The sequence below is a fragment of the Python bivittatus genome, unplaced genomic scaffold (genome assembly GCF_059951505.1).
Source record: "Python bivittatus isolate LINGU-HERP-01145 unplaced genomic scaffold, Pbiv_v1 ctg000060_np1212, whole genome shotgun sequence".
Lineage (NCBI taxonomy): Eukaryota > Metazoa > Chordata > Lepidosauria > Squamata > Pythonidae > Python > Python bivittatus.
The window spans coordinates 10,553,327-10,566,824 of NW_028277044.1; the positions used below are offsets into that span (position 1 = coordinate 10,553,327).

At 37.3% G+C, this 13,498-nt stretch overlaps 1 protein-coding gene across 3 annotated transcripts in view; it reads right to left on the reverse strand.

Moving 5' to 3' along the window:
• Positions 1 to 13,498, reverse strand: part of PCCA (propionyl-CoA carboxylase subunit alpha) — a 279,110-nt gene that overhangs the window by 128,319 nt on the left and 137,293 nt on the right. The window lies entirely within an intron of this gene.

Consider the following 13,498-nt stretch of genomic DNA (forward strand, 5'->3'; position numbering starts at 1 on the left):
GAAGGAGGCCAGGGCGAACCACTTCTGAAAAACCTTGCCAAGAAAACTGCAGGGACTTTTCCAGGCAGTCGCCAGGAGTCAAAAACTGATTTGAAGACACACACACATGCACACATACACAAAGTAAAGCACAGCAATCAATCAGGATTAATCCAAATATTTGAGCAAAGTACAGTATACCTCAATAAGCTTCATATTTTTTTCCAACAGAAATAATATCATTATAAAGACAGAATAGAAAAGACAACTTCTTAAAACATTCAAACTGATATTTTATTTCTGAGGAAAAACAGAGCTTCTGTGCAGGGATTTACTTTCTGCACTAATAATCTTTTTTTATTATCCTTTGTTTGATCAGTAAGAGAAGATAGTCTACATTTTTTTAAAACATCAGATTACCAGATTTAGTTGGAAGGACAAGTTACATGGAGCAAACGAGCAACAGAGTTGCAAATAATGTAAACTGGAAGCTGAAACGGAAGCAGGCAAGATGGAGAAGCAGCGGCTGCCATTTCAATTTTTTTTAAAAAGGGATTCAATTTGCAGAAGCTGAATACTTGCAATGGATACCTTCTCTATTCATGAAGGATTATCATCTAATTGAGGACTCTAGATAATTAGAATGCTCCATAAGTGGACAGTCTCCATAGATACAGGAGGTTTACTGAAGAGATAATTCACATGTGGAGAGGAATAAGAAGATGGTGAGGCTAGGAAACTAGGTCTTATTCACAGGTAAGTGTATTTAGGACTTTTAGTCCTGTTCGAAGTCCTAAACATGCTTACCTGGGAATAAGAGTTAATTTACTTAATCAGAATTACTACTACACATGTACAGTGTTCCTTGTTCTTACAGCCCATACTAAAGGATACTCTTGGCCCATTTCCTATTTGCAAGAAAGAAGAAAGACCAGCTCACTCTTCCAAGTATCCATTTCACAGTTCCCACTCCAGTTTATATGGAATATGGGCATAATAGGATGTATTGGCACCATGGAAGATTGTTGAGGAGATACTGGTGTAGACCCCTTTTTCCCTTTGCACATATAGGAAATAACTGTGTAGAAAGGGTTTCTTCGCCAGCCAAGCTAATATGTGTGCAAATCCTTCCACGCATACTTGGAAAAAGTTACTTAGAAAGCTTTACGGATTGAATCATTATCACTCTTGCCTGTGAGCCTTTCCTACTTGTAAGAAATAAGATGAATGCACAAGCTCCCTACTCTAACATCTGCTAAAGGGTGAGGAGCAATGGCTGCACACTAGAAACAGTATTTTCCATAAAGGTACTCCCAGCAAAGGGCCTCTTATTGATCAGAGATGTCATAAGACTATATCCAGGTGTTGCCTACTAGAAACAATGCCTTATTTTTGGCAGAAGGTCACTTATCTGATTTCCTATATTATTGACTAGGGATGTCATGAGATCATCCTCAAGTGGTATCTGCTAGAACTGTAAAAATATCTCTGGCAGAGCATCCACTGTCTGAGGTTATAACCAAATCACTAATAAAATATGCCATGAAGCCATCTCCAGGTGTTACTATTTATACTCCCTGTCTCTTAAGAAAAGTATAAAAAGCCGCCAGACAATTTGAACCTCAGTGTAGACCTACAGCCCCCAGCAAGAAGAGGTATTGTGCAACCAGTGGCCAGCTCCAGGGGCCCATCCACTTTTGGAGTTTCTGGTTCGCTGAAGAAATGTATGTATGTATGTATGTATGTGTGTGTGTGTATGTCTCTCTCTCTAACTCTCTTAATACTTATCAATAACATCTTTTGGGTATATCACCCTAGCCTAGCTTATTGTCCTAAGAATTCTAAAGAACCTGTTGTCTCCTGGCTGACCACCAGGTGGCAGTATGTAGTAGTCTTTATTAGAGTCACTGACCAGAACTCTGTGAGTTAGCAAAATACTTAAAATAATTAAACAGTTTAAACAAATAAAATAAAGCAATATAACATTAGAACTAAGTCACTGAGGTAATCAGGGCATTTCTAGTTTTATAGACAGTGTAAGAAAATTTATCCACGTTCAAGGATGCAAAATGGTAAAAACTGCACATAAAATAAATCAGAATTGTCCAGGTACCTTGCCAAGTAGAGAGTTATACAGTAGGCCCTTCAGTCCTTTTAGAAGGCACAACATAACAGGACGTGAACTATGGATTCAATGGAACCTTCTCCACAAGAGCACAATCTTAGTTTGTAAGGAAATATTTTATATTTGCCCTCAAGAACTTCTGTTGGGAGGACCCTGAAATGTGCTAATGTTAGTGCTCTTTGGAATTTAGGGCAGTTACCAGGAGTTCTCACAGCCACTCATTCAACAACCGTTCGAAGTTACAACAGCATTGAACAAGACTTAGGACTGGTCCTCATAGTTAAGACCATTGCAGTGCCCCCAGGGTCATGTGATCACACTTTGGGCGCTTAGCAACCAGCTCACAATTAAAACTTCACAGTGTCCTGCATTCACACGATCACCATTTTCGACCTTCACTGCCAGCTTCCGACAAGGAAAGTGAATGGGGAAGCCGGCAGGAGGTCACAAGTAGCAATCACATGATGTCGTGCCTAACGACCATCCGGGATTCATTTAGCAACAGAAACTGGAACTGCTGCAACTGCCATCCTAAGTTGGCACAGCCACGTGACGCTGCACTTTACGCCCGTGTCACTTAGTGATGGAGTTACCGGTCCCAGTTACTGTCATTAAGTGAGAACTACCTTACTGTTCCTTACTGACCTAAAAAAAGAGGCTCAACTGCTCAGGAACATATTACTGCATAAGGCAGATAGCAGCAACTGGTGCATAGGAGAGATTTTGCGCTAACAAAATCAGAGGTCTATAAATTCCATTCTGCTTACCCTCAATTCAATTTAATTATATAACTACATGCAATACTAGCAAAATTTCAGCGTCTGATTTAATTAAGCCAGTATTGTCCAAACTTGGCCACTTTAAGATGAGTGGACTTCAACTCCCAGTGGACAACACTGAGTTAAGCCAATCTTTGAACTTAGTACCTTCAAATACCCAAGTTCCAATGTCACCTTCAGTAACCAAAAGACACAAAAAATAAGTGAAATTCTGTAGACAACATGCTATCAGTGAAGTTGTATAACCATATTTACTGTAACAAAATTCCCAGAGGATTACAGATTAAGGAACTAAAATTTGATTATTTCTATTGCACATACACTCCTCTCTTGCTGTCTAAGGGTAAGCATACCTTCTGCCATTCTCTATATTCACAGGTAGCCACAAACATACCCCTACTATTGAATGCAATAACATCACATACTGCAATGAAAAGTGAGAACTGCATGATTTTTCCTTGCCAAACTTGCTCTAAGATCCCAGTTAACAGTTGGTGACTGATGTTAGGGATTTCTATGTGTTACTGATTACCCTAAGAAACCGCCCATAGTCGCTGGAAGTCAGGCAGCATATACATTTAATTAATTAAACTAATTAAAGTAAAATTAAATATGATTTCATTTGTTCATACTAAGAGAAAATAAAAGTTTATGCCATATGTCATGCCTTGAAATTATATTTATGGCTACCCCCCCAAAAAAGGGGGGAGCAGCAGTATCATAAAAATGCTTACCCTCTTAAATGCTTAATAATGTAAATTAATTCTCTGAGCATGTTTTTCTTTTGCCCAGATTTGGACGCTTAACCAAATCTACTTCCAACCAAGCAAATTAAGAGCTACACTGCTATAGCCTCAACCCGAAGGTATTTCATACCCAAGACTTGAAAAATTTTAACGCATGATTTGCAGTTTAGCATGACCTCAGTGAAAGTTCACAAGATATCCCCCATCTGTGTGAATAACTATGAGGCTACAGAAATGTGGACCCCTTTTGGAGTTTACCCTTGGCTACCTGCTGTTTCAAAAACACCAGCCAGACATTAACCCCCACATTCTCAGAGGATCAAGCAGAGGCCAGCCTGAATTCACATTGAACTATATATTACATCCATCCTTCAATGAGATTTCTTCCTGTACCTTTTTTAAAAAATAAACTTAATAATCCAAGCAACTGAGACTGAAATCACAAAACTAGATAGACAGACTAACAGACATTTATTTATTCATGATGCAAAAATAAAAAATTGTTACCAGCTTTGCTTTTGCTCCAAAGTGAAAAAAAATACATGGTTAGAATTAGCATGGCAAGCACATCTTTCATTGCACTTTTAGAATTAAATTTCTATCTCTTTTTAAATATATATTTCTTAATTCTAAAAAAAAAAAAAAACATGCAGGAAGTTTTCATGGTAGCTAGTCATTTCTATAGTGCAAGTTTTCTTCTAGACAATGTAGTATACATGAAATTTTCATTTTTCTTTACATATTTTTGAGCAGAGGTGACTGACTGAAGGTTATGATTATGAACTTTATGATTTGGCAGGGACAATGTCTCTCTGGTCCAGATAATGATCACTTGATTGCCAGTGATGAGTAAGAATCTCCTCCAAGTCACAAACATGAAAACATTTGAAATAACTTCTCCCTTTCTACCGCTTTATATACAATGATGAATGATGTAGCACATATGGTAATTATGGATGTGCGCACTTCAAAAATGGTTGGGAGGATGTGCTTTAGATCTTGCTTGGGATGAGTACAGCACATCTCTTAATTAAAACAGACTACCTTTTTTTTCAGGCTTCTGTGCAATCCTGAAAAACGTGACTGCTTCAAAGAATGGACTAAATACAACTCTTAAAGCAGCTGTATCTTCCACCCCCCCCAGGCTCAGAAGGAAGCCTTTAAAAAGGCAGCTTGTTTTAATCAACAACAGAGAGGTGCTGCACATACAAGAGGACCACAGTGCCTTTTTCAATCATTTTCTAAGAGCATCCAGCCCTAAAATGTAAAGTAGTACATAATTAAATTCTGGTACTTTTGTGGTCATGTTGCAAAACTGGTTTTGTTATCTAGACCTTCATATAATCACTGCTACCAATTATATTGTCATTATTATGTAACATCTATTTTTCTATATACATCCAAGATGACAGAATGTACACATTTTCAACCGGAAGAGGCATCAAGGGGCCAAACCTTATCAATGAGGTTTCTTATGTCCTCAAATCTTAAATGTATTATCCCTCATGATTAAGCTACTGTAAACTGTAGCACTCAACAAAGAAGGACTCATTCTTACTAGCTTGTATTTCTTGTCCCAATTCCAAGCACCCAGGGAGTGAAAAGGATTCAAATACTGTCACATAAAAGAGCAGTGAAATACTTGCCTAACATCTAAACTAATCAGCAACAATTAAAACAAAAAGAGGAAAGCAAATCTCACAGCGCAGGAAGATCCATGATCTGGTTGTTGCTAATAGAATATCCCCTTTCCTTTCCTTGTATCCATCAGACATACAATAGTTGATGATGGGATACAGACATATTTTCATAGCAAAAGGCATCCAAAAGATAAATTGATTCTAAGCTTTTTTCACATAAACAGCTGTGAACATTTAAACAGAAGCATTGAGTCCAGCACTAAGAACCTGAATTTTTAAAAGGAGAAGGCAACATCACCCAATAACCTATTCCTAGATCAGTCAACTTAGTGACCAAGACTATTTTGGCATTACCTGATTTAAACTTCACTTTCTTTGCTCATACTCATTCCACTACTGATTCTAGGCACCAATCCAGTTCTGGATCAACTGCATAACAATAGCAAACTCCAAAATTCTACATAATTTCCCCCAGTTATTTCATGTTAGACAGAAGAAAGTCAAACAACCCTGCAGCACATCATAAATCAAAGGAAGAACGGCTAGCAGCATCTCTGGCTGTTCCTCCTGTTGCAGCTCTTCCAACAACCCATGGCTTGATCATTGTATTAGTAAGCAACATTCCTCCTACAAAAATGCCTAATCACTTCTTTTTTTAAGCTTTGTAGCATACAGTAGAATAAAATGAAAACCAGAAAAGGCAAAAGAATAAAGTGCTTCTCTTAAACTAAAGAAATATTAAATTCTAATCTCTAATAGAAAGATGAAACAGATTAAGTCAAAAATTACAATTTATTATCAGCTTTAAATATTGGAGTAAGAATAATTTGAATGGATATCCCCATATGTCATTTATCACCATAGTCTACATAATGGCTTATGTATATTGTATAAAAAGATATAGGAAATGCAAGAATATGGTGAACCAAGTCATAGAATTTAATTAGTAAAATTCAAAATAAACTCCCTGTTGCACCTCATCATTCATGGGAAACATTCTGCAATATAAATATTTACTGACACTAAACATATTCTGCGTTGATTAGTCCTTTTTACATTATTAAGCTTCTGTCAACTTGACATTCACAAAACACAAATTTGCATTTTTCCATGTAAACTTAATTGGTGTCCTACATGTCTTGCCATAGATAAACAATTCAATATATTTAACTTGCTGAGAATTTTAATTGAGTTAAGTGGAATGGAAAGAACTTCATTCACATAGTTATTAGTTGTAAAGGCATCCAGTTTCTGAGAGACTTAAATAGTATAATGAAAATTGAGGACTGCTACTTTGCAAGACTATCTTAGAAATGCACATTTAATAGGTATTTAATTTTATTTAAATAGCACTAAAGGGAAAAAGGCAAAGAATTAAGATCTAATTTATTCAGCTTATAAAGATATTTCCTGAAAACTATTATGAACAGTACAAGGAAAACATTATTCATTCCAAACAATGTAAAAATACAGTTCTTTCACACACTGCATGGTTACAACTACAGGTAATCCTTGTTTAGTGACCACAACTGGAACCAGCAATTCAGTTGTTGGGCAAAGCAGTCGCTAAGTGAAACGGTGACTGTGCTTATGATCTTATTTCAACTTTTCTTTGCTTTACAGACCTGCAAAGGTCGTAAATGTGAGGATTGGTCACAGTTACTTTTCATCACTGTCGTAACTGTGAACGGTCGCTGTCCTAGGCAGTCTCTAAACAAGGACTACTGTACATTGCACTTGTGAAATACCCCCATAGCCCAACTTCATATACGAAGTAAATTGGTGAAAGATACATTTTGATTGATCTGTTATGTTATTCAAAGAGGTACTTTTCCTTAAAGAAAAGCTTGTGCATTATGCACAATGAAATGTTTCACTTTTTTCCTGCAGATATACACTGCCATAGTATATCAGTTCAGTTCAGTTGTTTATTGTGGTCTTAGATCAGTATGTAAAATGTAAAACAAAACTAAAATGCATCTATAAAACATCCTGACTGAGACTCAAACAGTATATAATGTATTACCAGATCCAGTACGTAATGTAACAGAAGGAGCTATAATTCTATTATAAAAGTCTAAAGCCATTTTGGATTTACAAAATTATCTCAAGTTCTTTGGAACCAGCAACAATATTTGCTATATTTTTAAGGTATGTGAGTTTAATAGCATTTCAAATTTAAAAACTGTAGTTCTAGAATAATGAAAAAAATCTGCTCAAGCAACATCAAAAATTATACATATTGTAGCATGGAAGATACATAGGTCTTTCAGGGGGGGGCATCCTCCATAGCAGAACATTAAAAATATTACTCCAAAATATTATGAATCACATTTTTTTTCAATGATAAAACTACAGCAAATCTGTCAGGCAGCATCAAAGTTTAATAGATGAATCACAATATGGCAATGTATCCCATATGATTCTGGGGCTCTAAGCAACTGCTACGATTTCTTTGCCTGCCATGCTACAGAGGTGCTAGTTATCTAGCTCAGCATTGTCTATGCCTAAGGGGCCATGTTCAGACAGGGATCCAAAGTGTAGTTGGAAACAATAAAGGGCTGGACCTGGGTGTTCTACATCCAAAGCATCAGTCTTACAATTGAATTGTGGCCAGTTCCTTAAACTGTCCAAAACTTTTTAAAACATTTTAGAGTTTTGGCAGTGTTGTAAAAACTTACAGCTCTTTACCTTATAAACAGAAGTATTTATTTTGTTCCTGTTTTAATTTTATTTTACTCTTTTTGTTCTATTGTGTTTTAGGCTATGCCAACTTGTTACAATCTATGGTTACAATAATAAAACTTATTTACTTTAATTTTTTTTCAACTTCATAGACGTATTAAGAAAAGAAAATAAAGATGAAGGAAACATGTACGCTATTTTCAGCACCTTGGAATAAATGGGCATTATTAATATATTAAAATAAATAAATATTGTAGTAGGCTAAGTTCTTACACCAGGCTGTTCCTGAATTGTATCTAGAAAGGCATCTATTACTTCATTTGATTTCAGTTGTTTTCCTGTTAGCCATTTTAGTAAAATTTTTGCCAGTTTTTTGCATATACACACTTTTCAGTTCTAATTATTCGTCTCAAGTACAATATTTGCACAACAGCGTGTTTGGCATTGAGCAGATTTGATTCAATAACTTTAATGGCCTCTCTTAACTCTGTGCATCTTTGTAATCTACCTATTGTATATATGCATGTGGTTGGGAACCTCGTGGTAGGATAGAGCTGGGATTAACTACTACTTACACCCCAAAAACAGTTAAAGCAAATGTCACAAGCCAACTTTGGCCTAGAGTAGGAGGTCCCCAACAAATTTGGATGACACAAGAAGGAAAAAGGCTGGAACGTTTTGTATCTCTGTCATAAGGTGCATGAAAAAGGAATGGAAGACTAACAGATTGCAAAGCAATAGTGCTTTAGGTGTACATTTATTTCCTGATTAAGAGCAGTTTTTTCCCTTCCACAAAACATGAATGCCAGAAAGAATAGCATTTTGCTGGCGTGAACAGGGAGGCAGGTGACCCACAGGTAATTCAACTGAAAAATTTAATCAAATATACTGATCCATTCAAATAATTTGTTATAGGAAAAATATGAATTCTATGCCAAAACAATTGAAGAAGTACATCTTTACACTTGGAATAAAACTTTAGATAACTGGTTCACTGTAATTAGTGGCAATAAAATGGGAAGGCTAAAATTGCTCCGGGGACGCGGTGGCGCAGCGGCTTAATGACGCTGAAAGTTGCCGGCCAGAAATGGTTGACGCTTCAGCGGTTCGAGTCCAGCCTTCGCGTTAAACAGGGTGAGCTCCTGTTTCCTCCCCAGTTCCTGTCAACCCAACAGTTCGAAAACTTACGTGAGTAGATAAATGGGTACTCTCACTCCGGTGGGAGGAAAAATGCTGGCGGCGCCTTGCAAAAAAGGAGTTGGGAGCAGTTGCCGGTAAGCGCGAAAAACCGCGCGCGCCCGAAAAGGGCGCGAAGCAACGGAAACCCCGCCTCCTGCGCTCACCAGCTGGGCTCTGCCCTAGGAAGGAGGCTCTGGCAAACCACTTCCGAAAAAACAGATGCCTTGAAAACTGCAAGGACTCATCCAAGCAGTCACTGCAGGGTCAGCAATGACTGAGCGCAGACAAAAAAAAAAAAAAAAAAAAATTGCTCCACAAAGTCAACTTTACAAACATTTTCCTCTTAAAATTCATTTGAAGATAAATTTATCAAAATACAGTTTAACATTATCTTGCTTATTAATTCATATAAAAAAAAAGCATTCCAAGAGAAAGAACAAAGTAGATTTTGTCCTTATATTTAGCATTTATCATTGCTGAATTTGCTTTCATTCATGCAATATCATTGAACATGGCAAATTAGTTGCTTGTCTAAGAAAGCTTATAAATGTGTAAAATGCTATCCTGTTTAGAAATACATTTATTTAGCGCCAAAGACAGACTGAAGAGACGGAAAATCTCCTAACACCCCTAGAAAGTGTGACCAATAGTGAAGGGTGCTGGGAGCTGTAGTTCATCAATATCTGAAATGCCACAGGTTGCCTACCTCTAATCTACAAATTTATAATTTAAAATGATAAAGTAGCTACATGACAAAAGGAATGGCAAATCATATGGAGAAGGCTTGAGCAAAGAATAAATATCCACTTTCCATAAAGTTAGGCCAGTACGTTTTCATTTGTTTCCAGGGGAGTAAAAGTTTCCATGCCTTCATTCCATCTTCATATAGTTGTGATAGTGTTCAAGGTACTCAGAAATCAGGTCCGCTATCTATAATAGGTTCAGCTGATCAAGAAATAATCTATTACTCATTCTTTGGAATGGATTACATGCAAAGTGAAGACACAAATAGCCCCTAAACTTGTCATTCCTAGTAAACTCCCTCTAAATTAAGTTGTATCAGGTTTAGGACAAAGCATGAGGACTGATGCATTGTGTGCTAAGCATGATTACATACATGTAATAATTTCTGTGCCATCTATTCTGAGTAAGGATTTTTTTCCCTAGAGCTTTGTCAAAATTAACGTTCAAGCTTGAGCCCTTTGAAAAAGAGCTCTAGCTAAAATATAGACTGTTCTTTCTTTCTTGTTAGCAGAATCTGTAGTTAATTTTCTAATAGTCTACTAACCATATTAATTAATCTATGCAAACAGCTGTCTTCTATACTTTATTTTTCTGATTACTGAAATAACCAGAAAAAATAAGGAGGGGCGGTTTTTCACAGTAATGGGCAGTGAGTGGTATTTATTTGCTTTTATTGAATTTCTATGCCACCAGGAGTTCTTAGTATATTACGGTGCTACAGCAATTTAATTAATAAACAAATAAACTTCTAGTCTATCTCCTCTTTTGGGACCTAAAGGTCTGTTTGCTAGTTGCTTTGGATTCAGGTTGCTGATGGTAAAAGCCAGGTCCATCTGGAATACAATTTCATCTATAAACAATATGGTGGTGGATGAATGGGACGATTGGCAGATATTATTGAGAACTGGTTGGGTGAGAACAAGGATGTAGATTGTTGGAGATTTTTCAATCCAGATTTTAGGTCCTCCAGCAGATATGAGCCCACGGTCAGGAACAGAAGTGACAGCAACTGCTGGAGTGATCAGATCTGTCACCTCAACTTAGGGATACTACTGGTGTTCCATTCACCCTGCTGCCTAGCAGCAGCCCTTTCTAAGGTCTGCCCTTTGAGGCAGGCCAAGTCAGGAAACAGACTTCATAAGAATGTTTCAATTGCACTGTATTGATACAGGCTATAGTAAAAGAATCTTGAAACCCGATGTTTTCCATTCCCTCCCTCTTATATCCCAGGGAGCTAAGGCAGAATTAACATGAGTTTCTTTCAAATGTTTTCTTCATTTCCCAGGCTTAAAACATGTTTTTGTAACTGTCATTGTATAGTTTCTCCAAGGTCATCTATGTGCCTCACCAGACTAAACTCCCTGATTTCATTGCAGGGCTGGGGATGGAGTCCCTTATAAGGCTGAGGAAGTTTAGTTCCATGTCCTGGGGAATGGTTGGTTCTGAGATGATCAAGATCCAGAAATCCAACCATTGCAACTACGAGCATGTCCCAGGTTATTTCAGCCCTGACACATATGTGCAGTCATATCTGGACCTAGTATTCATTTTGGAACAGATGGCATGTGATCTAAAGTTGGACGTTACCATCAGTCCTTTATCACAGTTAACCACTTTCTGGTCAAGCTGCATATTGCTACTGTCCCTCACCTGTGCAAGAGAAGAAGACTTATTAGGATAGCCTACCCCAACTACCTGATGGATCCAGACAGTTTCCTTAGAGTGCCTGGGGAACTTCCCAGAGCTCTGGAAGTTCCAATGCCTTGACTGTCTCTTGCTCCCCAAGGAGCTCTTTTTTTTTTTTTTTATCCACACTCAGTCGTTACCGATTCTGCGGCAACTGCCTGGACGAGTCCCTGCAGTTTTCAAGGCAAGGTGTTTCAGAAGTGGTTTGCCATTGCCTCCTTCCTAGACCAGAGCCCAGCTGGCGAGCACAGGAGGTGGGGTTTCCGTTGCTTCACACCTTTTTCGGGCATGTGCAGCTTCCGCGTTACCGGCAACTGGTCCCATCTCCTTTGCAAGGCGCCGCCAACATTTTTCCTCCCACCGGGGTGAGAGGACCCATTTATCTACTCACGTAAGTTTTTGAGCTGCTGGGTTGGCAGGAGCTGGGGAGGAAGCAGGGACTCACTCTGCTACACGGAGCTGGGCTCGAACCGCTGAAGTGTAGACCATTTCTGGCCGGCAACTTTCAGCGTCAATAATAATAATAATAATAATAAATAATAAACAAGCCTATTCTGTGGTCAAAATGATAAATGATAAATTGTGACTATTTCTCCATTCCATTTCTCCTATATATTCAGAATCTCTTACTCAAATTGCTGTTCAAGGTAATAACTCCTTCTTGGGAAGGAACACATAGGATTGTGCACTTCCAGGCTATTGTGACATGTTTGCAAAATCGTAGTACATAACATCACTCATTTTCATTTGGAGCTAGATGCCACTCATACAGAGTCTAGAGTGGTGACTAGGCAACATCTTGCAATAGTTATCTCGGATTCATGTGATTTGGTGAAAGCCAAGGAAACAGACTGGGTTTTCTGTAGGATGAACTCCATAAAACCTATATAGCTTAGGAATGAACTCCAAATGGAATTTTCTCTGTCTGTGAAAATATGTAGGGAAGGAACGTTTGTGGTCCTTTCTCTGCAAATCAAGGGAACAGAGACAGAACTGTAATCTGTCTCTATAACAACTTTTTAGTTTCTGCAGGGCTGTGAAGATTGTTAAATAGACATTTTGAATATGATTATTATTGTTTATATGAAATTTTTGTAGCATGGGTGTCATTTTTTAATATTGGTTGGTTATTGGTGGTAGAGATATCTTCCCCCTGGAAATATTTATTATTTAATCCCAGCCTTCCTTCCTTTTTTTCTTTTTAAAATAACTTTATCTTAACAGATATATAAAAACACAACCAAGAAAGGGGGAAAAAAGAAACAGACAGCTTTGTAAGCAATATAGAATTGAAAACAAATTTTCAAAATAACATTAATTACTACTACTTATAAAGTGATATTTACTGTTTTTGAAATAAAAAAAATCAATAATTAGCAGAAGTAGCCAATATAATAAAAATAGAGCCTATAAACTGCCCAGAGTCTTGGAAGCTGGTTAGTATACAAACATATGTAAGTAAGTAAATACATAATGCATTAAAATATTTAATTCCTAACAAGAACTTACATTACCTACAAGATAATTTTCAGGCTATAACTCTGAACCCAAATCCTGAACAAGAATTCGACAAGTAATAAACAGATATCAATTTTCCCATTCATGCTGACGTCAAGAACAAATAGGTTCATGCACAAGAAAGTGACATGAATATACAACAGAGGAACTCTTTAAATATTCTAAAACTCTTCAAGTACTATCTAAATGCATAAAGGTAGCTGTATTTTATATTGGGCTCCATTATATAGATATTGCAGCTGTTTTGACCATTTGCCAATGCGACATATTTTTCGGATGTGGACCTGAACAGCGAAAACTATTAGAGATGGCAGCCGTCCAATTAAATCTAATGTTTACTGAAGCCTCTGATGAAAAATTAGCTATGTACAACTACCAAATAAAAACTACCAAATAAAAGCACATCATAAAAAGAAG